This window comes from Sminthopsis crassicaudata, chromosome 2 (assembly GCF_048593235.1).
Source record: "Sminthopsis crassicaudata isolate SCR6 chromosome 2, ASM4859323v1, whole genome shotgun sequence".
NCBI classification, from domain to species: Eukaryota; Metazoa; Chordata; class Mammalia; order Dasyuromorphia; family Dasyuridae; genus Sminthopsis; species Sminthopsis crassicaudata.
The window spans coordinates 569,667,738-569,694,986 of NC_133618.1; the positions used below are offsets into that span (position 1 = coordinate 569,667,738).

At 33.1% G+C, this 27,249-nt stretch overlaps 1 protein-coding gene across 9 annotated transcripts in view; it reads left to right on the plus strand.

Moving 5' to 3' along the window:
- Positions 1-27,249, plus strand: part of ZFAND6 (zinc finger AN1-type containing 6) — a 95,725-nt gene that overhangs the window by 35,651 nt on the left and 32,825 nt on the right. For 2 of the 9 annotated variants that reach the window (XM_074295228.1, XM_074295227.1), the window contains 2 exons: positions 17,362-17,522; positions 22,647-22,729. The exons of 3 other annotated variants lie outside the window; for them this stretch is intronic. The gene's annotated coding sequence lies outside the window, so the exon portion shown is untranslated. Of the gene's footprint in view, positions 1-17,361; positions 17,523-22,646; positions 22,730-25,616; positions 25,751-27,249 lie in introns of all 9 variants that reach the window. 4 more of the 9 variants (XM_074295229.1, XM_074295226.1, XM_074295231.1 and 1 more) reach the window with 3 other exon arrangements.

A 27,249-nucleotide genomic window follows, 5' to 3' on the forward strand; every position in this document is an offset into this window, starting at 1 on the left:
TGCTACTTGGGTAGAGTTATCCCCAGACCATGGACAAGAATCTAGGAGATAAAATGTGACTAATGAAAGGAATGTGTGCAGCCATAAAATCAGATATAGTGAGATAAGTCTGTTTACTATGCCATTACCGGGGACTCCCTTACACTTAAAACTTTTATTTGATCTTAACCTATTACACACTTGTTGTACCAGAACATTTAAGATTAGATTATGTTGCAAAATCAAATGCTTTTTTGGGAGTGGGGGAGTTTATTACCAAACAATTCACTTGGGATTTTGTGTTCTCTGCTCCTCAAAGTCATTTGTGTAATTCTCTATAATTGTCAATTGTAAAGGAACATGGTGTTCTGGGGACAGTACTAGTTCTAGGGTCAAAGTATTTGAATTATAAAACTGACTCTGGCCCCCAACTACTTTTGTGACTGGTGGGCCTGTCACAACCCCTCTGTCCTTTAGTTTCCTCGTCTGTGAGGATGGTGAACCTCTTACATTACAACCTTAAAGACTACTCATTCTACTTCTATATAGTTAATTGTTTTTCTTATCCTCAAGCCTAAATTTGTTCCTTTGCAATTGTCATCTTATTACTCAGCTCTGCTCTCTTGGGCCATGTAGGATAAAGCAGAGATATCCCTTCCAGGTAATGGTACTGAACATACTTGAAGAAAGCTGTCATTCTACAATCCTTTTTTCTTTAGACTTCTTGAGGTTAATTTCTCTGAAATTCATTTGTAAGGTGAGAAAGTTGGGCCAAATGTATTTTTGTCTAAACTTTTTCTAACTTTAAATCCATGAGCTATAACAAGAATCGCACCATAAGAAAGAATTCTCCAGAAATAGTAAAAAGAAGAGAGTGGAGACAAAAATAGACAACAGAGAGTTAATTAATCAGAAATAACCCCAAGGTTGTGAATATGGAATACTAAATGAATGATGATAGTACACTCAGAAATAACATTTGCAGAAGGAGAAGCTAATTTAGGAGGAAAGATAAGCTTTATTTTAGGCATGTCAGGGTTTGGAATCTTTAAAGTTGTTATCAATCTTCAGATTGATTGAGCACTGTGCCACTGTAGCACTCAGTGAGTATCAACTAACTACTCTATATACTAAGCATTTATAATATTTGCTAGGTTTACTTTTATATCTTGTGTACTTAATCTGTTGGATAACTTTTCATTTTTGTTTAGTGCCAATTTTAATGATTTTTGTTTTGTAGTATTATTTGAAATCTGACATTTCTAGGTTCCTTTATTTCCTAACTTGTTACATCATTTCTAGAGATATTTGACCTTTTTTGTTTTCTAGATGATCTTTGTTTTGTTTTTTATTTTTGTTATCAATTGCCCTTTGATAGTTTCATTTCTGTGATATTTAAGTAAATTAAGTAGTATGGTCATTTTTATCATATTGGCATGGTCCAATCAACATTTATTATTTTTAAATTATTTCAGCTCATTTTTATTTCTTTAAAGCTTATTTTGTAATTGTATGCAAAATGTTCCCATGCATATCCTAGTAGGCCGGTAGGTTTCCAGATTTTTTTTTTTTTTTTTTAAATTTGTTTTGAAGTCTTTTGAATGGTTTTATTTTTCCTCTCTCATCTTGCTAAGTTTTTTTTTTTTTTTTAAATGCATAGAAAGATTGTTGATTTATGTGGGCTTATTTTGTATTCTGGTTTTTGTTGATCCTATTGTTAAAAATGTTTTTAGTTTATTCTCTGGAGTTTTTAAAGTAAAAGATGTTTATTTATTTATTTATTATTCATTTTTCCAAATTATCCCCTCCCTCCCTCCACTCCCTCCCCCTGATGGCAGGTAATCCCATACATTTTACATGTGTTACAATATAACCTAGATACAATATATGTGTGTAAATACCTTTTTCTTGTTGCACATTAATTATTAGCTTCTGAAGGTGTAAGTAACCTGGATAGATAGACAGTAGTGCTAACAATTTACATTCGCTTCCCAGTGTTCCTTCTCTGGGTATGGTTATTTCTATCCATCATTGATCAACTGGAAGTGAGTTGGATCTTCTTTATGTTGAAGATTTCCACTTCCATCAGAATACATCTTTATACAGCATTGTTGTTGAAGTGTACAACGATCTTCTGGTTCTGTTCATTTCACTCAGCATCAGTTCATGTCTCTCCAAACATCTCTGTATTCCTCCTGCTGGTCATTTCTTACAGAGCAATAATATTCCATAACCTTCATATACCACAATTTACCCAACCATTCTCCAATTGATGGACATCCATTCAACTTCCAGTTTCTAGCCACTACGAAAAGAGCTGCCACAAACATTTTGGCACTTACAGGTCCCTTTTCCTTCTTTCATATTTCTTTGGGATATAATCCCAATAACAGCAATGCTGGGTCAAAGGGTATGCACAGTTTGACAACTTTTTGGGCATAGTTCCAAATTGCTCTCCAGAATGGCTGGATTCTTTCACAGCTCCACCAACAATGTATCAGTGTCCCAGTTTTCCCACATCCCCTCCAACATTCATCATTATTTGTTCCTGTCATTTTAGCCAATCTGACAGGTGTGTAGTGGTATCTCAGAGTTGTCTTAATTTGCATTTCTCTGATCAGTAGTGATTTGGAACACTCTTTCATATGAGTGGAAATAGTTTCAATTTCATCATCTGAGAATTGTCTGTTCATATCCCTTGACCATTTATCAATTGGAGAATGGTTTGATTTCCTATAAATCAGGGTCAGTTCTCTATATATTTTGGAAATGAGACCTTTGTCAGAACCTTTACTTTTAAAAATATTTTCCCAATTTGTTACTTCCCTTCTAATCTTGTTTGCATTAGTATTGTTTGTACAGAAACTTTTTAGTTTGATGTAATCAAAATCTTCTATTTTGTGATCAATAATGATCTCTAATTCTCCTCTGGTCATAAATTCCTTCCTCCTCCACAGGTCTGAGAGGTAGACTATTCTCTGTTCCTCTAATCTATTTATGATCTCATTCTTTATGCCTAAATCATGGACCCATTTTGATCTTATCTTGGTATATGGTGTTAAGTGTGGGTCCATATCTAATTTCTGCCATACTAATTTCCAGTTTTCCCAACTGTTTCCTTTATTCTTAAGCTTATTGTTTGATTTTCATTACTGAGTCTATAACCCAAAAAGATTATAGAAGAAGGAAAGGACCCATATTTGCAAAATGTTTGTAGGAGCTCTTTCTCTAGTGGTAAAGAACTGGAAATTGAGTGGATGCTCATTGTGGGGAATGGTTGAATAAATTATAATATCTGAATGTTTTGGAATGTTATTGTTCTTTAAGAAATGATGAGCAGGCTGATTTCAGAAAAGCTTGGAAAGACTAACATGAACTTATGCTGAGTAAAGAAACCATAGAACCAGGATAATATTGTACATAGTAATACGCAAGATTGTGTGATGATCAACTATGATAGACTTAGCTCTTAGCAGTGCAGTGATTTAGGACAATTCCAATATATTTGGGATAGAAAATTCCATCTACCTCCAGAGAGAGAATTACGGAGACTGAATGTGGATCAAAAGTATAGTATTTTTACTTTTTTGTTTGTTTGCTTGTTTACCTTTTTCTTTTTTTTTTGTTCTGCTTTTTCTTATACATGACAGATGCAAATATATTTAGAGGGATTGTACACGTTTAACTCTGTATTGGATTGCTCTCTGTCTTGGGGAGGGGAATGAACAGAAAGGAGAGAGAAAATTTGAAACAAAAACATCTTGAAGAAAGGAATGTTAAAAACTATTGTTGCATGGAAAAATAAAGTTGTATTGAGGAAAAAAATTGGCTCATCCTACACATGAATAGTTGGTATTTTGAAGTTATAGATCTGTCTCTATTTGTGTGAATAATGTTTTATAATTGTGTTCATATATTTCCTGTATGTGTAGTAGCACGTAGACTCCCAAGAATTTTATACTATCTGTAGTTATTTTAAATGGAATTTTTCATTTTATCATTTCCAGCTTGGTTTGTTTTGTTTTGGTAATATAGAGAAATGCTAAGGGTTTGTGTAGTTTTATTTTATATCCTGCATCTTTCTTATTACACTTAGTTTTTTTAGTGGACTCTCTGTCATACAGAAAATGATAACTTTGTTTCCTCTATGCCTGTTTATTCCTTCCATTTTTTAATATTGTTTATATTATTGAATAAATATTAGTGGAAATGGACATCTTGTGCGTTCCCTCCCCCATCTTTATATAGGCATATAGATAATGATGCTTGCTTTTGAATTTTAGATAGCTACTACTTAGAATTTTATGGAAATTTTTTTATTTTATTCCTGTTTTCTATTCCTGTCTTGTTTTAACAGGAAATTGGTGTTGTATTTTGCCAAAAGATTTTTCAGCATCTATTTTTGTGGGTTTTGTTATTGACATTAACATGGTAAGGTACACTTAAGAATTAAAGAATAAATCCTGCCTGATCATAGTGTAACATTTTTGTATTGTATCTTGATAATTTCCTTGCTGGCATTTAAAAAAATATTTTTTGCATTAATACTTCTTGGTATTGATCAGATTTGTGTAATAGAAGAAATTTAGTAGGATTGCTTTTTTCCCCTCTCTCCCCTTCTCTTCCTTAGATGGTTTGTGTATTATTGGTATTAACTGTTTTTTTTTTTTTTTTGCTGAGGTAACTGGGGTTAATTGACTTTGCCCAGGGTCACACAGCTAGGAAGTATTAAGTATCTGAGGTAGGATTAGAACTCAGGTCCTCCTGACTTCAGGGACTCGCTCTATCTGCGCCTTCTAGGTGTCCTTGTATTAACTGATCTTTAAAGATTTGGTAGAATTCATCGACAAATCCAAATATCGGCTCTGAGGTTTTTTCTTAGGGTTAATTCATGTCTTGTTAAATTTCTTCTTCTTTCTTTTTTTTTTTTCCCCCTGAGGCTGGGGTTAAGTGACTTGTCCAGGGTCACACAGGTAGGAAGTGTTAAGTGTCTGAGACCATATTTGAACTTGGGTCCTCCTGAATTCAAGGCTGTTGCTCTATCCACTGTGCCACCTAACTCCCCCCCAACCCCCCCAGTAGGGTTCTTTGAATAATTTCCTGTTTGTTATTCTGGGCAACACAAATTTTTTTAATCTATTCCACTTAAGTATCAGTTTTTTTGATGTGTTTGGCAGAATTATTCATAATAATTTTATTTCTTAAGTGGTTGTGAAGTCATCTTATTTTTCATACTACTTTCTTTTTTTTAAATCAAGTTAACTAATGGCTTATCTACTTTATTTTTTCTTCAAACACCCATTCCTAACTGTAATTATTACTTCAATTTAAAAAAAAAAGTTAATTTTATTACTTTTTCATTTGATTTTTTCAGTTGTATGTTGGCTTAGTTACATTCCCAATTTGTTAATCTGCTCTCTCTCTTTTATTGATAAAAGTGCTTAGAGGTAGAAGTTTTCTCCTAAGGGACTGCAATTGGTCCACGAATTTTAGTTCACTATCTCATTTTTCTCATTATGTTTAATGAAATTGTTGTTTGTATTCTTTTGACATACCTGTTCTTTGGGATTAAATTAGTTACCAAGTAATTTTCAATCTATGTTTCAAAGACCGTTTTAAAACTTCATTATAGTTAGAAAAAGATGCATTTGATATTTGTTTTTCTGCATTTGTTAGGTTTTTGTGCCCCATGTTTAGTCAAATTTTTGTGAAGTTTCCATGCACAGCTAAGAAATAGATATATTCAGCTCAGCTAGGTAGTTCAGTGGATAGAGCACTAGCCTTGAAGTCAGGAGGACCTGAGTTGAAATTTGATCTCAGACACTTAACACTTCCTAGCTGTGTGACCTTGGGCATGTCATTTAACCCTAATTGCCTCAGCAAACATAAAATAAAATTAGATATACCTTTTTTTCCCCCCTATTCAGTATTTTCCAGAGTATTATCATTTCTAAGTTTTTAAAAATTGTATTTATCTCCTTAGTTGAGATTTATTTAAGTTTAAGATTGGGTAAATCTAGGTCCCCCATGAGTCTTATATATTTCTTATAAACTTTTTTTTTTTCCTGAGGCAATTGGGGTTAAGTGACTTGCCCAGGGTCACACAGCCAAGAAGTATTGTGTCTGAGGTCAAATTTGAACTTGGGTCCTCCTGTCTTCAGGACTGGTGCTTTATCCACTGTGCTATTTAGCTGCCCCCTTATAAACTCATTTAACTTTTTCTTTAAAAATAGATGAGATACCAATTGTTCCACAAATGTTTAATGTATTGATTCTAATTCATTGTGTGTGTGGTACCTTGTAGCAAAATGTAGTTTCCCTAATTTTTTATTTCAGTTGAAGCATAATAAATTATACTCTAGCCTCTTATTTTTATTCATGTGTACTTTTCTGTTGCAAATATATTTCTTATTATAAACAACATATGTTGGATTCTGGTTTCTAATTCATTCTGAAATCCTGTTCCATTTTATTGGATGAGTTTATCCTATTCATGTTCACATTTATTGCTAGCTATGTATTTCCCTCCATCTTCTTCTGTTATGTGTGTTAATTTTTTTTAACCCTGTCCTGTGTGTTTTGATTCTGATTATAGACTTTCTTTGTAATCCTTATTGCCCCCCCTCCCCCCTTTTTTAAACTGCTTTGTCTCCTACTTTATTTGTAGGACAAGATGAATTTCTGCATCTAACTTTGTGTATGCGTATTCTTCCCACTTTGAACCCCTTTTCAGGAGACTGAATTTGTGTGCTTTGTGCACCCCTTTTCTATGAGATAAGTTTATTCTTTCTCTCTATTTATCTCTCTCCCAGTGCATTCCTCTTTATCTTTCCTTCTTCCTTTGTGATATCCAGACGTAATGATGGTTGGTTAGATGTAACATTTCCACATATCAGAATATTAATAAGACCTTTATGATTCCTTATTCATATTTAGTTTTTTTTAATGCTTTTCTTAACTCTTGAGTTTGAGTGTAAGATTTTTCTTTTCACTTCTGGGCTTTTCATCAAGAATGCTTGAAAAGTTCTTTTTCACAAAATGTCCATTTGCCTCACTTTTTTCTAGATCAATTTTTCTTGGTTGTAATGCTAGGTACTTAGCCTTTTAGAATATATTCCAAGCCTTTTATACTTTGAAAGTGGTGACTGCTAAATCTTACGTGATCCTGACTGTGTCTCTTTAGTAATTGAATTATTTCTTTCTTACTACTTTCAATATTTTCTTCTTGACCAGGGAGCTCTGGGTTTTGCCTGTAATATTCCTTGGAGTTTTCATTATGGGATTCCTTTCAGGAGATGAATAGTAGATTTTTCCTCCCCCTCCCTTTCCCCCCCTTCCTTTTCTTCCTTCCCTCTTCTTTCCCTCCTCTCTCAGTAGTATCTGCTGCTTCCAGAAGGATGTAATTTGAGTAAAGGTGTGTTTACTGCCCCTGTAGTTTTGACTCTATAAATTCCTGACTCAGATTTGGATCTGTTGTCTTACGTGTAGTTGAATTTCAGTAGACTGCTATTGGACTTAGTTGCTACTGGCCTGCTTAGAGGTTTTGGAGTTTTAGAGCAATGGAACTATTGGCTCCCTTTATTGATCTAAGTCTCCTACCCTGGTTATTCCATTTCAGGTATATGTACAGCACTCAAGATTTTACAACTAAGTTTACTGATAAGCTTTTAGGCTCAACCACACAACTAAGTTTCTAGAATTTGTTCCTTCCTTGTTACATACACTGTGCTCACCCATGATCATTCCTTTCTGTCCTGAATCTGTGACCTGAAAATGGACAATGGATGACAGAGTTGCCAGATGGAATCTATTCTTGCTCTCAGCAAAGATCTCCGAAGTCTCCTGGGATGTTTTTACTTCTCAGGTGCTCTATCCTCTTTCTTTAGCCATTAGAATGTTCTTTATTCTTACTCACTCACTCATTGGAAAATGCTGTGCTGTTTTCATAGATATCCCCCACTCCAATGTCCCTAGAAATCTAATTTTCCGGATTGGGCAAAAAATAATTTTATTTTTCTAAACTATTTTTAGTGAGAAAAATAAATCATTGTGTAATTTTTTTTGGGGGGGGGGACTTTCCTAATCAGAATTAGGTGTGGTACATTTTCTAGGTTAAGTTTGGAGGAGATGACTCAGACTTCTCTATCTTGTCTCTAGCTACTGGACTGAATTTGTATGATGAATTTTAGGAAAGCAAATTTGATAGCTGAGTTTAGAATGGACTCTGGAGTGTGGACTTGAGGCAGAGAGACTAGCAACTATTGAAATATAATATAGTTCAGGAGTGATGTGGGTTTTTTTTGTTTGTTTGTTTGTTTGTTTGTTTGTTTTTTAAAAGGTCCTAGAGAAAAGATTATATGAAAGTTCAAATCAACAAGACTTTAGTAACAGAATGATACCTAAGTTTTGATCCTGTTAAACGGGGAAGATGGTTATACCCTCCAGAGCAACAGAAAAATTAGGAAGAAAGAAAGATAACCTACCAAAAATGAATTAAATTTTGGATATATTGAGTTTAATATATATCCAGTTTGAGAGACTCAGTAGGCATGTAGCTATGGGAGTCTGGAGATTAGGAAAGAGGTTAAGATCTGTTAAGTAGATCTGAAAATTAGCACAGAGATAATTGAATCCATGAAAGCTAGTAAGATGACTAAGCAAAGTTGCACAGCTAATAATGAATTCTCTTAAAGTTGTCATATTGTTTGAATTCAAACTACATATTTTCATTAGAAACAGTTAACATTGTGCATAGTTATGATTTTGAAAAATAGAATTTAAATATGTGTAGCCACTATGGGGGAGTCATTATTTGTACTAATCAGAACCTAGCTGGTGAAAAGAGAAAAAAATCTTAGGACAGAGATTTTGCTTTTTTTTTTTTTTTTTTTTTTTTAGGCTGAGGTTAAGTGACTTGCCCAGGGTCACACAGCTAGGACGTGTTAAGTGTCTGAGACCAGATTTGAACTTGGATTCTCCTTAATTCAGGGCTGGTGCTCTATCCACTGCACCACCCGCCACCTAGCTGCTTTTAAGAGATAATTGATAACTTGGGAATGAACATTTAATTTTGTTATCAGATTGTAAACCAGAAGTAGGCAGGTCTTTCAAGTCATTTGACTGAAGAAGATGAGAGAGATTGATAGATTTTAATGGTTGGAGGGTTTAGTGGAGATTATTTTTTTTAATGGATTAGAAACTTGGTTATGTTCAAAGAAAATACAAAAAGAAACCAATTGATAAGTTGCAGATTCAAGAGAAGTGGAAAGAATTCAATCTGCTGGAAAATATAGAACTGGACAAAATACTTAGGACAAAGAAGAAGAAGTATCTTTGGAGGAAAAGAGAGATGTTATGAAGGGATTTTAAGATGAAAAAGAGGAGAGCTTTACAACAAACATGATAAAAGGAGAAATATGAGCAGCATTGTCACCTGTGCTTTTCATCTGATCTTAAACCCTGATAATTGGATTTTACACATTTTTGTTCATCTTCATTTTACCAAACTCTGAAGTTAATTTGTGTATGATTATTGCATTCCTAACCTGCCTTCCTTCTATGGAATTGAATGTATTTCTATTACAAACTCTCTCTCCCCCCCCCCCCCCCCCCCACTGAGCACTTCCTTCTCTTATTCTGTTCAGCAGGTTGGGGATACCCCCTGGAATATTTATAGGGTGAAAAAAACAGGTTTTTCTGTTCATTTTGACTTAACTGTGCCCATGGGCACTGGTGTTTTTTGGATATAGACCTAGGCTAGTTGAGGGTACTTGTTGATCTTGAGTTTTCTTTTATCATAATTTGACCTGATGTCTTTTCCTAATGAAAATATATTTCCCAGTATTCCCTCCTATATTCCCTTTAAAATTAAATATGCACTATTATAGAACATGTAAAACACTCTTCTGTGCTTATATTAATCATTTCTTAACAGAGGCTATGAACTAGAACTGATAAATTTTATCTTTTGATCAAATTCTGTACTTACTTGACTCTCTTGTTGTTTTTAACTTTTGCCTGTATAAATGTACAGATATTTTTTCTTCCACCCCAGCTATACAAAAAAACCCCCAAAGCAAAAAAACCTCAAACTATACTATCTTTTAGTTTTGTTATAGAATTCTGCTGTCCCTTTCCAGGATACATTAATTCATTCTATATCTTCCTCATTCCTTTCCTCTTCTACTATGCTCTAAAATCTGATATTCCATTTATGGGAGCATATTTCTGAAAAAGAGACCATAGACTTTACCAGACTGCCAAATGGTTTCATGAAACAAAAAAGAATTTGAGTCACTGCTTTAATTGATCACTTTTCCAATTTATCTTTCTGCTATTTACAAATCATCTTAATGTACTGTTTTGGTAATGTCATCTCTTTATTAAAGTTCCTTCTTGGCTTCCCAGATAAAAAAAATTAATTAATTTGTGATCTAAACTTTTGCGGGCCTTCATAGACTACATCAAACCTATATTTTCAATTTTTCACACTGTTTTCCTTGTATTCTGTTATAGCCAAATTAGACTTCAATTGTTGTAGACTTCAATTAGACTTCAGTTGTTCATTGTTTATACTTACCTCTCTTGCCTGGCTCTTCTTTTTTAAGTATCTTTAATTTTCTAGACTAATTTATTCCTTCCATTAAGTCTGCTCTGACTTCTTATTCTCCCTTGCACCTATCACACCCTTCCTTAATCTCAGTTATTTGTCTGTTACCTTTCCCCATTGTATCATATTGAAATCTTGAAGAGTCTGATTTCTTTCTACTGTCTTTTGTAGTCTTAGCCCTCAACAAAGGGCTTTCTGCATAGTTGCTTTTGTAAATTTTTATTCTATCAAATCTATCTAACAGTAATATTAGTGATAATTATCATCCAACAGTTGTGGGATTACAACCTAATTAACCAGGTTTTCGCTTTCCAAATTTTTCTTTGCCACCATTGTGAGATATAAAATACTTAAGAGCTTCAAAGAATCCTTTATTTTATAAATTTTATAAATGAAAGATCCAGAGCATATTAATATTACATTCGCCATTAAGTTAGGTAAATTGTATATTTTATTATTCTTTTTTTTATTATAGCTTTTTATTTACAAGATATGTGCATGGGCAGTTTTTCAGCATTGACAGTTGCAAAACCTTTTGTTCCAACTTTTATTTTATTCTAAATGACTTTGGCCTAATCAAAGTTTCTTTTATTTGTGTAGTATTGTCAATTTTTCTCCCTGACTAGGATGGATTAGTGAACTTTTGTTCACTGTACTTTGAAAGAAAATTAGATTTTTTTTTCTGCTTGATTTTACATGAAAACAATCATCTCTATAGTCATCTGAGTCCATGTCTTTTGAATTCTCTTGATTTTTACCCAACTATTAGGTGGTACAAGCAAGTGATTGAAATCTGTTTTTGGAGTTTAAAAGACATCAGTTTAAATATTGCCTCAGATAGTTATTAGCTTTGTGATCCTGGGCAAGTCACTTGGCATTTCTGAGCCTTAGTTTCCTCTTCTGTAAAGTGAGGGAGTAGAAGTTGATGGCTTCTGGAGGAATTTTCAGCACTAAACATTTGATCCCTCTTGATCTGGACTTCCTTTGTCCCTTTCTAGATTGGAAAAGTCCTGTTGGTTGTGGCTGTTCGTTGCCCATAGGCCTTTTTCTTGTCTGATTTGTTTTTGAGTATTTTGGGTAGTCACAGTAGCCCCATCAACTTGAATGGTATAGCTTTTTTGAATTCTCCCCCCCCCCCCCCTTTTTTTTTTTTTTTAAAAAGCATAACTTTTTCACTTAACCTTGTGAAAGGTTTTGTGGGACTTCAGTGAAATTTAATAGTGAAAAGAGATTGACTGTGATATTTGTAGGTAGATATATGGTGAATTGAGTACAGTTTCAAGTAATAGTTGTCTTGACCTCTTGTTCCTTATCTTACTGAGTATAAAACAGAAGATGAATCCCTAAATCTGAGAATTTGGGATTATTTACAGAAATTTGGTCTGTAATCTAGAAAACTGAAGATGCAAATTGTTACAGAATTCTGTAGAATCTAGTCACATTGTTAGTTTATTATAATAGTTATTAGACTAGAGAGTTTTTGAAGCTCTTGTTACTTTTTTTTTAAAATTGGTATATTTCATCTAGGAGTACATTTCACACAAAAAAATGGGACAGCTGGTATAAGGTTTATTGTTTCTATAGAAATGAAATCTACATCTGGATGTCAGTTGTAGATTGGTGTCAGTGAATTCCATAGTACTTCAAAAAATTCTAATGTGTTATTTCTTAAGATGTTGCAGTGATATTGATTTGTTTTAAAAATCAAACCAAAACAGGTCTAATGGTTTTTAAAATAGTTTGGAATTTACTTTTTTGGATCTTTTCAATGTATTTCCTAATTAAAGTGTAAAGAGTTTACTGAACTACCTAATAAGTCAAAGATGTAAAAGACATTACAATGATTTTCTATAGCAGACAATTTCTTTTTGCTTATATTTAATATCTTTCTTCAATTTTGTAAGGAAGGGGCTGGTAATAGGTAGAATTAGTCAAAGGTCAAAAATACTTCTGCAACCTTCTTGTGTGAGCATAAAGGTATGGTCCTTAAAGAACTGCTGGCTCATTTATTTGGGAGGGAGAAATTGGAAAAAATCTATCTTTGACTTTTCCCCCCTAGCATTGTATCTAATCATCTAAACTTTGCTAGGGCTAGCTACAATTTTTAAAAATAGATTTATGTATAGCTGTATCTATAGCACCCACTCTCTTTTGTGTTTGTGTGTAAGTAAAATATCTTTTGGTTTTATATTGCTTACATTTCCCATTATATTCCTTCTGTTAAGTTGTTTAAAAAACTAAGAACCAGGAAAAAAATAATAGCAAAAAAACTTAATATAATGAAAACAAAAACTAATGTGGAATGTAGTGTTCCATATCTATGAAATTCCCACCTCTGAGAAGTTAGTGATGGGGTGAGGATATCTAAAATTTTTATAATTTTTCAACATTCTGTTTTCAGTAGGTTCAATTCAGTTGAATGAATTGGAAACAAATTCAGTTGTGTGTGTGGTTTTTTTTTTTTTTTTAATTTACATTGTTGTGTTTATTGTACATACTATTTTTCTGGATCTGTTTACTTCAATGTGCTTTTAATCTTAAGTCTTTCCTGTCTTTATTAAAAGTTATATTCTATTGTGTTCATGTAGCACTGTTTAGCCATTCCCCAATCAAGAGACTTCAACTTTTTCTTGCCTTTTCTACCACAGAAAATGCTGCTAATAAAAATCTGCTCTATTTGGAATCTTTTTTTGTTATTGCTATCTTTGAAGTACATGCTTAGTAGTGTAATCTGTCATTTGCTTGAAAAAAATATTTACATTTAATATTGATTGTTATGAACCAAAAAATGGAAAGTAGAAGAGAACAATATGACTGAAAAATGTGACTCCTTTAAACTATTTGCTTTTAAAACAGAATGCAATTTGACATTACTTTTAGGATGTATTTGTGTTTCCTGTCAAAATCAGTTGTCCTCTGCATTTTAAAAAATGCTTTTAAAATTTTCTTTCCTATTCTGAGTCACTTTGAAATAAAACAAAGAAAAACAGCCCCTGTAGTCAAGCAAAATCTAACCATTGGCCATATCCAAAAATATATATGTTTGTGTCCCTTGGGTTTATCATCTTTCTGTCAGAATAGGTCATATGTTCCTCATCTTTCTTCAAAAATCATGTGATAGGTCATTGCATTGATCAGATTTGCAATCTCAATGATGTGAAGATTTTTCTATTTGACTATTGATCATCTACTACCTGTCTTCACCCCTCAGATGAAAGAACATAACAGGTCTAGCACAATTTTGCAACATCTTTGGAAATTTTGTCTTCTCTCCTTATTTGTGATTCACTATTTTACCCTATGACTTAAACTAAACTTTCCCTTTCCCGCTGAAATTTAAATTTTCTGTCATTCCTATTCCTAGTTCATCTCACTATCTCTAGTTAGTCCATGAATGCACTTGTGGTTGTCAGTGGTTTTTAAAGGGTTAATACACAAATGGATACAATACTGCAGATACTGGTTTGGAATATAGTAAGATTATTATTTCCTATGGTCTGGAAATTCTGTTTCTTTAATGCAGCTTGATTGTATTAGCTTGCTTAGCAATTGCCTTTATACAACTGCTTCAATACGCCTATAATTAATGCCCAACTTTATTTCACAGACCTAGGTTCTTCTCAATTATTTTAATAATTGTCGTCTTTTTAACTGAAATGTGACTTTTCATTTTCCCATTATGGCTCACTTATTGCTCTAGCTTTGTTATCTTCTCTTTCAATAAATATTTTGTAGTTTTCCAAGTAATGATAAAAGCAGTTGAGTAGTTTAGGCATAAGGAAAGCACTCTAGAGACTTCTCTCCTGACTGACATGGAGCTGTTGATAAGTTTTGAATATGTTTAACCAGCTGATATTTTGTTTTATTCCTGCATATTCTTATTAGAATGACACTTTACAAAGATGTAACAAGTTACTTTTCCCTTTAAAAATCTTTTAAAAATCACTCTTTGGACCCAAAATTCCCAGATTATCTTTTTTGGAATAATTTGAGAGTTTAGCGTTAATAGAGCATCTTACAAAGTTTTGATTCTGCTCACCTCCATGGAGGAAGGTGGAAAGTGTTTATAAATTGCATGTTTGTAGTCAGAGTTTAGTATTTTGATCAACTTCGTGAAGTCTTATGCTTTTCTTTATGTTAATCCTTGTAAAAAGCCAATTAAGTGCTTTCTATTAGTGAGGGTAACTAAACTACCTGTATTTGCTAATATCTTTTTTCTTACAGGATATAGAACTATTTTTATTGGTGTATAAATACCCAATGTACTTCTTCATTCTACTAGCATTATTTATTAGTATTCTGTTATTCTACTTTTAGTAGAAAGTATTGGTTAGTTACCTGAAGTGATTCTGTATATTAATCTAGTTAACATATTATCCTACTTTTTTAAAAGTAGTGAGATGTTTTGAAATCATCTGGTTTGCCTCATTATACAGAAAACATTTTTAGATAACTTACCACATTTAAAATGTAGAGCATCAAAGGAAGTTTTCTTTTAATAGTCCTAGCCATCTAAAGAATGTTTTGCACAAATTTAGGGCTAATTCATTTTGTTTTACCAGTTAAGATGGATAGTAAAAGTCAAACAGATGTTTGAGATTAGTGTGGTTTTAATATTGCTGAAGCACATTTTAAAAGAGTTTAGAAATCATAATTGGTTAAAAGATGGTCAGATTATTCTCATCAGGTTTTGGTTTATGTCTTTCAGTGCTATAAATCAAATCTATATATAATATAACTTATATTGTAAAGAAACTTCAACTCAGCCTGTGAGTCCTTATGTAGCAACTAGCTGAAGCAATAAGAAATAGTGTAGTGAATAGAATGCTAGATCTGGAGTCAGGAAGATCTGAGTTCAAAACCAGCCTTAGATATTTAATATCGTGTGACTCTGGGCAAATGAGTCCCCGAATCTTTTCTTAGCCCTAGTTTCCTTTTTGTGTAAAATGGGGATAATAATAGCACCCACATCACAGGATTTGTAAAGCACTTTGTGAAGATCAAATGACATAATGTAAACTCTAAAGCTCTATGTACATGTTAGCTATCATGTTTCACTATCATTACTCAGCTAGAGAAAGCATGAATGCCAACCAAAAAAGCAAACAGATTCCTGAAGGCAATAGCTATAACTAGAGGAATTGCTTTCTTATCTTGTAGATATGGTATTCTTGTCCATCAGTGTGGTTTTAGAAGTAAACTTTTTGTGGTATTAATAAGAAATGAGGGATTTGGTGTTAGAGGCCCTGAATTTAATATTTACTACCTGTATGACATTGGGCAAATCATTTAATTTCCTTGGATCTTGGTTTTCTCAACTCTAAAATGAAGACCTAGACCAGATCTACAGAGTCCCTGCTTTGACAATCTTCAAGTCTATCATTTATGGCATTTTGATTGAGGGATGAAAATAAAATTTTAATGTACCATTCTAGAACAATATGAAAAGAAAAACAAATCAAACATCTTAACCTAAAACTCTGACCGTTGATCAAACTGACCCTGGTATATGTGTCTGTTGTTTATGTATATGTCTTTGTATCTATTGTTTAAATAAAACTTAAAATAAGATTTAGTAATTGTGCAAAAGAAATTAAGTCACTTTGTTGCCACTATGATATAAAACTCTTACAATACTTTCAATATTTAAATCTCTTTTTCTTGGTTCATAAATAGTCTTCCTTTCATTTCCTTGACCCCCCAAAAAAAAGAAAATTGGGAAGTTTCTTTGGAGAGAAGGGGGGGAGAGCAGAATAAATTTAAGACTTTATTATATACTGTTAAAGATAGATGTTATAATAAAACATTAAGCATAAAGAAAGAAAAGTGGAGAAATGCATGTTGTTATTTTATTATAGAGCACTTCCTAAATTTGCAGTTTGTATTCCAAAACATTTTGAAGTTAGCTGTTTAAAATTCAGAACTCATTTTCATCTGGAGAAATTACATAAAATGATATGGTTAGGATCCCAAGCCTAACCCGCACCTCTAGCAAAATCTATTTAATTTATAATGTACCTTATAAAAGCTGTCATTTTATAGCATGAATTATTCAGGGAAATGTATTCCAAATCTCAATATGGCATATCTCTGGCCACTGTCCCTTTCATCCCTACACTCTTACTCAGATAGAAAATTGATTTTTCCCCATCCATAATCTCCAAACATACTCCAGGAAGTGCAGATAGAATGGGAACTTCATGTATCCCTATATGAATTTTTGGTTCTAGATCCTAGTACTTTTTTTGATAATGAGATCTTGCAAAAATCAGAGACTGTGTTAACTCAGATGAATGTACCAAGAGGATGAGATGATCTGCTTATTTTAGTATTCACACAAACGATGGGAACACTTTATTGAGAGGGTTGACAAATAATTTCCAGAATATAACTTCTGCTCCTGATCTTTACCAGACAGAATAGGAATATTTTTGTATGGAACTTTTTTTTTTTTTTAACCTAAATATAGCCATAAATTTTATTAACTGCCTTATGAAAGACTTCTGTTGAACATGGTGAATCTTAAGAGTTGGCGTGTATGTGTGTGTGTGTGTGTGTGTGTGTGTGTGTGTGTGTGTGTGTGTGTGTGTGTGTGTGTGTCTGTCTGTCTGTCTGTCTGTCTGTCTGTCTGTCTTTTAAGATGGTCACAACAGATCACTTCTTAATGAGTATAAAATACTAATGAAACTATTCCTTAAAAGTTTAGAAAATTTTAAAAAATGTTCCTAATGGATTTTAACTATTTCAACTCTTTCATATTAAATGTGTTACAGGAATGAAACTGAAGTCTGCTGCAATAAAACACTGAAGGCTTTAAAATGTTTTCTTGCATAAAACTCAAACTTTAAGTAGCTGCTTATGAGGATAGGGAAGTCAGGAAGCTAATGTCTGTCTCAAGATACAGGACAGCTGTTTGTTCATCAACCTCAACTGTGTGAGTAGAGCCTTAAGCCTGTAACCCTGCTTAATTGGACATAACGAATAAATTTTTTTGTCTTGTTTATGAGAAACTGTAGTTAAATCAAGATGATTAAATATTTTGAAAGATTTGCTTTTCTTCCCTATGCCCCCTCCCCAAGCTGCCATCCATAGGATATTGAGGGTGGATTGGGGAAGTGATAGTTTTAAAGGGTAATTAAAAAATTATTGGCACAAGTATTTATATGAACATTAAGACTCATTTCAAAATTATTCTAAATCATAGGGATTCTCTCTCTTAGAAAAATAGCCTAAATTGTACTTAGAAAGATGTGACTTTTTTGCTTAAGATTATGCTCCAAGCAGAATTGACTGAATAAGTGTGTGTATTTCTCACTCACACACACACACACACACACACACACACACACACACACACACACACACACACTTTATATCTTAAAATATTTTGTAAATGTATATTCTCTTTTGTGTTAGTGAAAAACAGGATTTCAGGAAATAATGGTTCATTTTAATTTTGAACACTCTTTCTCCCCCCCCAGGCAGTTGGGATTAAGTGACTTGCCCAGGGCCACACAGCTAAGAAGTGTGTGAGGTCATATTTGAACTTTGGTTCTCCTGACTGTAGAGCTGGTACGCTATCCACTGTGCCACATAGCTGCCCTTTTTGAACAATATTTTGAAAAGAAAAGACATTATACCAAAAGTTACGCTTCATCTTTGCATCCTTAATTTAGTCTAGTATATTAAATTCAACAGTAATAAATCCTTAGTTAAAAGAAACATTGATTACATTGAAGTAATTGTTTCTTAATTAAGCACAGTTGGAATTATGTGATAAACTGGTCTGAAATGTTTGTTTTTTAGTGTTTTATAATAGCCTCTCCCTCTGTGTCTGTGTGTCTGTTTATTTTACTTTTCTAAATACATGTAAAGATAATTTTCAGCATTCATTTGTGATAAACTTCGTGTTCCAAATTTTTCTGTCTCCATCTCCCACTCTCCAGAACAGCAAGCAATCTGATATAGGTTATGTATGTGCAATTCTTTTAGACATACTTCCATAGTTGTTGTGGGGGGGAACAGACCAAAAAGGGGGGGTAGAAAGCATTAGAAAGAAAAAAGTGAAAATCCTATGCTTTGATCTATATTGAATCTTCATAGTTCTCTTTGTGCATACAGATGGCATTTTTCATCCCAAGTCAGTTGGAATGGCCTTGAATTGTTTAGAATAGCCAAGTCTTAGCATAGTTGATTGTCATGTAATCTTGTTGATGTGTACAAAGTTCTTCAGGTTCTGCTTGTTTTATTTTAGCATCAATTTGAGTCTTTCCAGTCTTTTCTGAAATCAGCCTGTTCATGATTTCTTATAGGAAAAAAATATTTCATTACATTCATACAATAACTTATTCAGCCACTCCCTGGACAGATGGGCATCCACTTCATTTCTAGTTCCTTACCACTAAGAAAAAGATGCTACAAAGTTTTTTGAGCATGTGGGTCCTTTTTCCTCTCTTTAGGATACAGACCCAGTAGTGACACTGCTGGATCAAAGAGTATTCAGTTTGATAACCCTTTGGGTATAGTTGTAAATTGCTCTCCAGAATAATTGCATCATTTCACAACTCTGCCCACAAAACAATAGTGTCTCAGTTTTCCCACATCCCCTTATGTGTCATTAGCCAATCTGAGAGGTATGAAGTGGCACCTCAGAGTTGTCTTAATTTCTATTTGTCTAATCAGTAGTGATTTAGCATTTTTTTCATATGATCAGAAATTAATTTCATCTAAAAATTGTTTGTATCATTTGACCATTTATGAATTGGGGAATGACTTGTGTTCTTAAAAATTTGAGGCAGTTTTCTAGGTTTTAAAAATGTTTTATTCATATATTTAGAATTGTGTTTTAGAAATGAGCCCTTTATTAAAAATACAATCTAGAGATTTTTTCTTAGCTTTTTTCTTCCCTTTTCATCTTGGCTGTATTGGCTTTATTTGTGCAAAACCTTTTAAATTTAATATAATTAAAATTATACATTTTCCATTTCATAGTGTTCTCTAGTTCTTTGGCCATAAATTCCTGCCTTCTTCACAAATCTGACAGACTAACCTTACTGTCCTAATTTGCTTATGGTATTACCCTATATGTGTCTATATTTTGACCTTATCTTAGTATAATGTTAGGTGTTGGTCAATGCCTAATTTTTGTCATGTTTTTTTTTCCAGCTATTTTTGTAAGATAGTTCTTTTCCCAGAAGCCAGGAATCTTTGGGTTTATCAAACACTAGATTACTTTAATCATTGACTATTGTGTCTTATATACTTCACAGTGATCCACTGCTTTTTCTTAGCTAGTACTAAATGGATTTTGATGACTTCGGCTTTATAATATAGTTTTAGGTTTGGTATATCTTTTGCCTTTCTCTCTCTCTCTCTCTCTCTCTCTCTCTCTCTCTCTCTCTCTCTCTCTCTCTCTCTCTCTCTCTCTCTCTCTCTCTCTCTCTCTTTTTTTTTTTTTTAGGCTGGGGTTAAGTGACTTGTCCAGGGTCACACAGGTAGGAAGTGTTAAGTGTCTGAGACTAGATTTGAACTCGGGTCCTCCTGAATTCAAGGCTGGTGCTCTATCCACTGAGACACCTAGCTGCGCCCCCCTGCCTTTCTCTTTAAAAGCAAAATGTTAATCCCATTTAAAAAAAATTGATTTGTAAATTTCTATTTCTATTCTATGTCTTTTATTCATAAATTTAGTGGTAAGACAATCTATGTCCAAGAGTAACATGGTATTTATAGGATATTTCATAGGCATTATATTAAAATATAAAATATTACATTTTTAAAGTAATTAACCATAACCATACTTATTGGTGAAATTATGTAATTACACCATACAGCTTTTACTTGGCAGTATCAAAACTGAAATGAAGGCAGTCTTCATTCCATGTCTAATGCCATTACCCTTTTAAGGACATACAAAATGATGTCCTATTTTCAAAGTATTCAATGGAAAGGAGGCATTTAGCAATTCTTATCATACACAAAATGTGTACTTTGGAATTTATCTTCTGTCTCTCCTACTACAGTTTAGTCCTTTGTTTCTAATCAATGAATATCAAAAACAAATGGTCACAAAATTTAATACAAATGTACTTCCTGGATCCTATATGAACCTGGCAGGGTGTGTGCCTTTCAAGAAGTTGACCCAAGACAAATTACCTTTAAAGTTACTTAGGAAAGATTTTTTATATGCTTCATATACTTATAATTCTACAAATAAAGTTGGTGTTAAAATGTGAGAGGACATAATTAACTTTTGTATTACTGTCCTCTCTTGATGACTTGTATGTATTCCACTTTTTTTGTGTATGCATTTAATCTTAATTTTGTTTTTTCTCAATTACATGTAAAACAAATTTTTAGCTTTCATTTTTGGGAGTTATGAGTTTTCAAATTCTCTTTTTTCCCTCTTTTTTGAGAAGACAAGAATTTGATATAGTTTGCATACTTGTAGTCATGCAAAGCATTTCTATGTTAGCCAGATTGCAAAACAACCCCCCACCCCCCAAGGAATAATAAAGTTTTTTTTCTTTTTAAAGAACTGTTAAGAATCTGTTAAAGAATCTGCTTTCATACACAATCATTTATTTTTCTGAATGAATAGCTTTTTCCCCCCATAAATCTTTTAGAATTGATTTGTGTTATTTGCTGTTGAAAATAGCTAAGTTATTTACAGTTAATCATTGTATAGTGATACTGTTACTCTATACAGTATTGTTACCCTGCTCATTTCACTTGGCATCAATTCATGTAATTTTCCCCAGGTTTTTCTGAAACCATCCTGTTTGTCATTTCTTATAGCATTGTAGTACTCCACAGTCTCATAACTTATTCAGCCATTATCTAATTGATTGGCATCCCCCTGAGTTGCAATTCTTTACTACCATTAAAAAAAAAAAAAAAAAAAGCTGTTGCAATTTTTATAGATCTAGGTCTTCTCTCCTCCCCCCTCCTTTTGATTTCTTTGGCATATAGACCTAGTAGTGATATTGCTAGGTTGAAGGGTCAAATACCTAGTTTCATAGCTCTTTGGACATATTTCCAAACTGTTCTCTAGAATGGTTGAATCAGTTCATAATTCCATCAACAGTGCATTAGAGTCCCTATTTTACTATATTCCCTCCAACATTTCTCATTTTCTTTTCATATTAGCCAATCTGATAGATAAGAGGAGTTGTTTTCATTTGCATTTCTGTAATCTCTGTGATTTTGGTTCCTCCCTTCCCCCTTTTCACATATCTAATACATATGTCTATATGACTATAGATAGTTTCGGTTTCTTTGGAAAATTTTTTCTTAGCCTTTGATCATTTATCAATTGAGAAATGATTGTATTTTTATAAATTTGACTGAGTTCTCTGTATTTGAGAAGTGAGGCATTTATCAGGAAAATTTGTTGTAAACTTCCCCTCACTCCCCTTCTTATTTTCCTTCTCTTGGCTGTATTGGTTGTGATTGTACACAAACTTTTTATTTTAATGTAAGTAATTAGGATTATCCATTTTACATCTTAAAATGTTTTTCATGTTTTGTAGGTAGTCTGTTTTTAAAAAAAGGTTGCCTAGCTGTTTTTTCCTTCCCTTGAATACTTTTGACATTTATTTTAAAAATAATTTGCTTTGCTTAGGACAGCTAGATGGTGCTGTGGATAGAGCATGTCAGCCCTGAAATCGGGGGACCTGAGTTCAAATTTGGCCTGAGACACTTAATACTTCTTAGTTATGTGACTGTGGGGAAAGTCACTTAATCCCAATTGCCTCAGCAAAAAAAAAAAAAAAAGCTATTATTTTAATAGCTATCCAATTGCCCAGGCTTTACAATCTTATATGTGTTATTGTTTGAATCATTGTATACCATTTTAAAATTAGAAGAGTCCAGAACTAAAACCAAGATCTTGTGTCTCTCAGGTCTATGTTTTCTTGCTTTATGAGAAATTAACAATGTGCCTTATTAGAGAGCTAGCTTTTCAGTCAGGGAGGCCTTTGTTCAAATACCTTTCAGAGCCATATTTGCAAGCCATATGATCCCTCTGGGCCCCCCAAACACTTTCTTAAAACTCTTTAAGTTGCAGAGTAGCTGTGGATCTGCATTGATGGTGAGAGGAAGCTCTCCCTAGAAGCTCCTTACAGAGAACAAATCACAACAGGTGTAAGTATATATCCATATCCATATGATATTTTAAGTATTTTAAAAATATAGTTACATTAAAAACCCATTTATATTCAGGAAATCTTGATTAAATTAGTTTATATTGTAACTTTTTCAAGTTTGTTTTTAGTTTTTCTCATTTGAAAACAGCTATTCAATTTCATAGTCATAAAAATTACAGAAACTTGAAGTTAGAAAAACCTTTAAGTTTGTATTTTGTGGCTTTTCCTTTTGATCATTTTTTTCTTTAATACACAATCTTAGATATTTATAGACTTTTATAATAGCTTGATACAGTTATGTCTATTATTTGGCAACCTAGATGCTTCAATGGATAGATTAAGGAGCCTATAATCAGGGAGACTTGAATTCACTGTGGCCTCAGAAACTTACTAGCTAGATGTCTCTAGGCAAGCCAAAGATGAGGATAACAGCAGCACCTACATCCTAAAATTTGCAAAAATCAAATAAGATAATAATTATGAAGCACTTAATATATAACACCTAACACATAGTAGGCACTGTGTAAATGTTGTTGTAGGACTATTTTAAATTTAGAAGCCATATCAGTTATATGTGTCATAAAAATCATAAATTACTTTGATATTTGCTGTTGTCAGTTCCCTTTTTTTTCCTAAATAGTTTTCTAAATATTGGGTTTTCTTTAAAGTTATTCTGCTCTAAAATATTTATATACTAAATGGTTAGTCTTAAGGCATAGAGAAGTTCAGTTGTTCATTCGCTGATCTCTCTCTATACACTGCTTACATACAGCTTGATAAATGCTCATTTAAATTTAACACTCCTCCCCAAGAAATGATAGTCAGCATATATATTATATGTAATAAATGTTGCCTAACACAGTTTTTAAAATAGCTTTTTATTTACAAGATATATCCATGGGTAATTTTTCAGCATTGACAATTGCAAAACCTTTTGTTCCAACTTTTCCCCTCCTTCCCCCCACCTCTGTCCCCAGATGGCAGGTTGGCTAATATATATTAAATATGTTAAAGTATAAGTTAAATACAATATATGTATACATGTCCATACAGTTATTTTGCTGTACAAAAAGAATCGGACTTTGAAATAATGTACAGTTAGCCTGCGAAGAAAATCAGAAATTCAGGTGGACAAAAATAGAGGGATTGGGAATTCTGTGTAGTAATATAATTTTTAATAAGATGCACAATATATATTATGTAGCTTTGTAAACAAAGTTAAGAGTTTGTGTGATAATTAAATTTGAAATTGCTGTCAGTTACATTTAGGTAATTGTTTTCAAAAATTGAATGTTTCAGAGGAAATAGGCATGCATAACTATATGGTTTTTTGTTTTTCCTGAGGCTGGGATTAAGTGACTTGCCCCAGGGTCACACAGCTAGGAAGTGTTAAGTGTCTGAGACCAGATTTGAACTCTGAATTCAAGGCTGTTGCTCTATCCACTGCACCACCTAGCTGCCCCCAGCTATATATTTTTAAGACCAAAAATTTAAATGACAGATAATTACTTACTTAATTTCTGTATCAGCAGGATCCAGTGATTTTTTTTTTCCCCTTTATAGGTTAAAATTGAATTTCATGACAGGAAAGACCTAATGGAAACAATACTAGAATAGAAAATGAGAGTTGAGTTGGGATCTAGTTTTTATCATAAAACTAGACTAGAAAATGAGTCAGGTTCCCATTTTTACCATAAAGTAGGTACTGTGACCTTGAGAAAGTAACTTCTCACTTTCCCTAACTTTGTAAAGTAAAGGAGTTAAATTAAAGCCATAAGAGCCCTTCCAATTCTGAAATTCTGTAATGACTTACAGGTTAGATACTCCCTTCAAGTATTTGAAACAGTAAAAGAGTAGTTTCAAAAAAGTGTATTAAAGGAGTATTGATTTAACATTCTTTTTTTCATGAAAGTAGAGAAAATGAAGTAAGAAGTTTGAAGTTACATATTTAATTAGATGCATGTATGTGTGTGTGTTATATGTGTATGGGAAGTGGTGGTTGGGATACAAAAATGATTAAGGACGTCCTTTATACATTTGGAGAAATTCTTTCTCTTGGAATAGAAATTCCCATTGTTTTTCACTAGACAGAAACACAATATATTTTAAAAGCCCACTGACTTTTAAAATAAAGACATTAAGTTAACAGATTGAAAATAATTATAGGTCCTGCAGATATTGACTGTCTCAAATAAGTCTTTTTATATAGTGAGGAAAACACAATTGGTGATCCTAATTGTTGAGATTATGATCATTTATTCAATTCAATAAACATTAAGTATCTATGATGTTCCAGGCACTGTGCTAAGCACTTGAAGATTCAAAGAAAGAGGCAAAAGATAAATATAAATGAATGTATTAAACTCAAGCTATACACAGGGTAAAGAGAAAATAATAGAGGGAAGGCATTGACATACTTATGAAACATGGTGTAAAGTATTGTATATGTGGTATACACCAATAGAAGTGTATTTGAGTAAACAAATATTAGTTTGTTTAAGGGAGGAATTAAGGCATCCAAAGTTATATATACAGGGGGCTAAAGATAATTTGCCCTTTGAGTGTCTGAACTTTGAGTATTGTTTCAAATTCTCAGGGACATATTTTAAAAATAATTAAATATTTGTTGGATATTTAATAAATTTCTATAATGTACAATTAATATACATAATATACAATTATGAAAAATGTGAGGATTTTTGCCCTGAAGATTTTATAATTTAATTGGGGAGACTGGATTTAGAAACAAAGAATGATGTCTCTGTATGTCATATACTTAGTTATATAATTATACACACAGATATATCTTTTTGTGTGTGTGTTTATGTGTGTGGGCTAACAAAATGGGTAAAGTAAAATAGAATGACTTATCTCTTTGATGGTAGATAATAAATATGTAAGGGCATGAGTGAGGAAGGGAGAAGTCCAGTAAGAGAGATGGAAGGAGGGAAGAGAGAACAAGAAACCACAAGCAGTATGGTTTGGATGGAAAAGAGGCATTAAATTTCAGATATCCAAGGTGAATAATACTTGTAATATTGAATTTTGAGAAGTAGTTAAGTTAGTTTGCAGTTTTAAAGGTCTGTGAAGTAGAGAATGGCGAAAGGACCTGTGTTCATATTGACATATATGCTTGAAGTTTCCACAAATAATAGTAAGATACATGGGGGAAGGAGGAAAACAAGCTATGAGCCACATGCTAGAGTTATCTACAGAAAAAGAAAGCCTTAAAAGATGAATCCTTAGAAGCAATGATAATTTCAAGCAGTAGTGTGGTAATGGTCATGTGCATACATAGCTGAATAGAATAAAAAAATATATCTACATTTCTGTTGCTTAAAAACTAATATACCTGATAATTCAGGGTCTAGTCTTGTTTTCCTAAAATCCGAACCAAAGGGATTATTCTCCAAATAGAGATAGGGGAAGAGATCAGCTCCCCACGACTCCCCATCCCTACACACACAATGGTAGAGCTACAGATACTTTTTTTATCCTTGATATTCGTTCTCTGTTCTTGCAGAGGAAGCAGGGGTGCTCAGGTCATTGTGTCCTTCAACTTTACCTTACTGAGCTCTTTTTCTTGTCTTTTCCAAGAATGTATAGTAACTTTAGGCTGCCTTTATTGTGTCTTCAGATTTTCCATCCATTCCCCACTTAAGGCTCAACTTTTTCCCCTGAACTTCTCTCACATTTCATATTTTCTATTACACCTCTTTCCTCTACCTTCATTAAAACCCTGATTAATAATTATAATAATAGCATTTATAAAGTACTTAGTGTATGCCAGGTACTGTGCTGAGTGCTTTATAAATATTATCTTATTTGATCCTCACCTACCTACAGGAGGTAGATACTCTTACATCCCTATTTTATGAGAAAACTGAAGCTAACAGGTTAAATGACTTGCCTAAGGTCAACTACAGCTAGTAGTTGTCTGAAATTTAAATTCAGGTCTTCTTATTCCAGGACTGATGTTCTCTTCACTTGCCACCCAAGTTGCTTATTGATTCTGTCAGTATTATTGGTCTGAATTTAATATGAAGAAAAGTTTTAAATTTATTCTGTATGGCACTTACATAATATATAAAACACTGTGTGAGATGCTAAGTATACAAAAAGAAAAGTCAGAAGACCCCTGTTGTCAAGGACTTGACATTAGAACGTAGGAGATGATACTTGGAAAGTGTCAGCTGCAAATCAAATGGAAGATTGGGGTGCCAGGGCAAAACAGATGGTAATAACTCTTTAATACTATTTGCACAGAAATCTCAGTTTCTGTTCTGGGGTTGAGGCATCTTTATAGCATCAAGGATTCTGTTACTAAGGGATCTGTTACTATGGCATCTTCTTCCCAGGATGGTGGCTGAGAGCAGTGGTCAGAAAACGTTGCTATTCTAAATGCTCTTTTTTTTTTTTTTCCTGAGTTGTCCCATCAAGATCTGAGAGACATAAAGATTATGGTAGTGGTTTGGCTTGCCTGACATATGCTGCCTCTTTGTACCTCAAGTTGCCTAG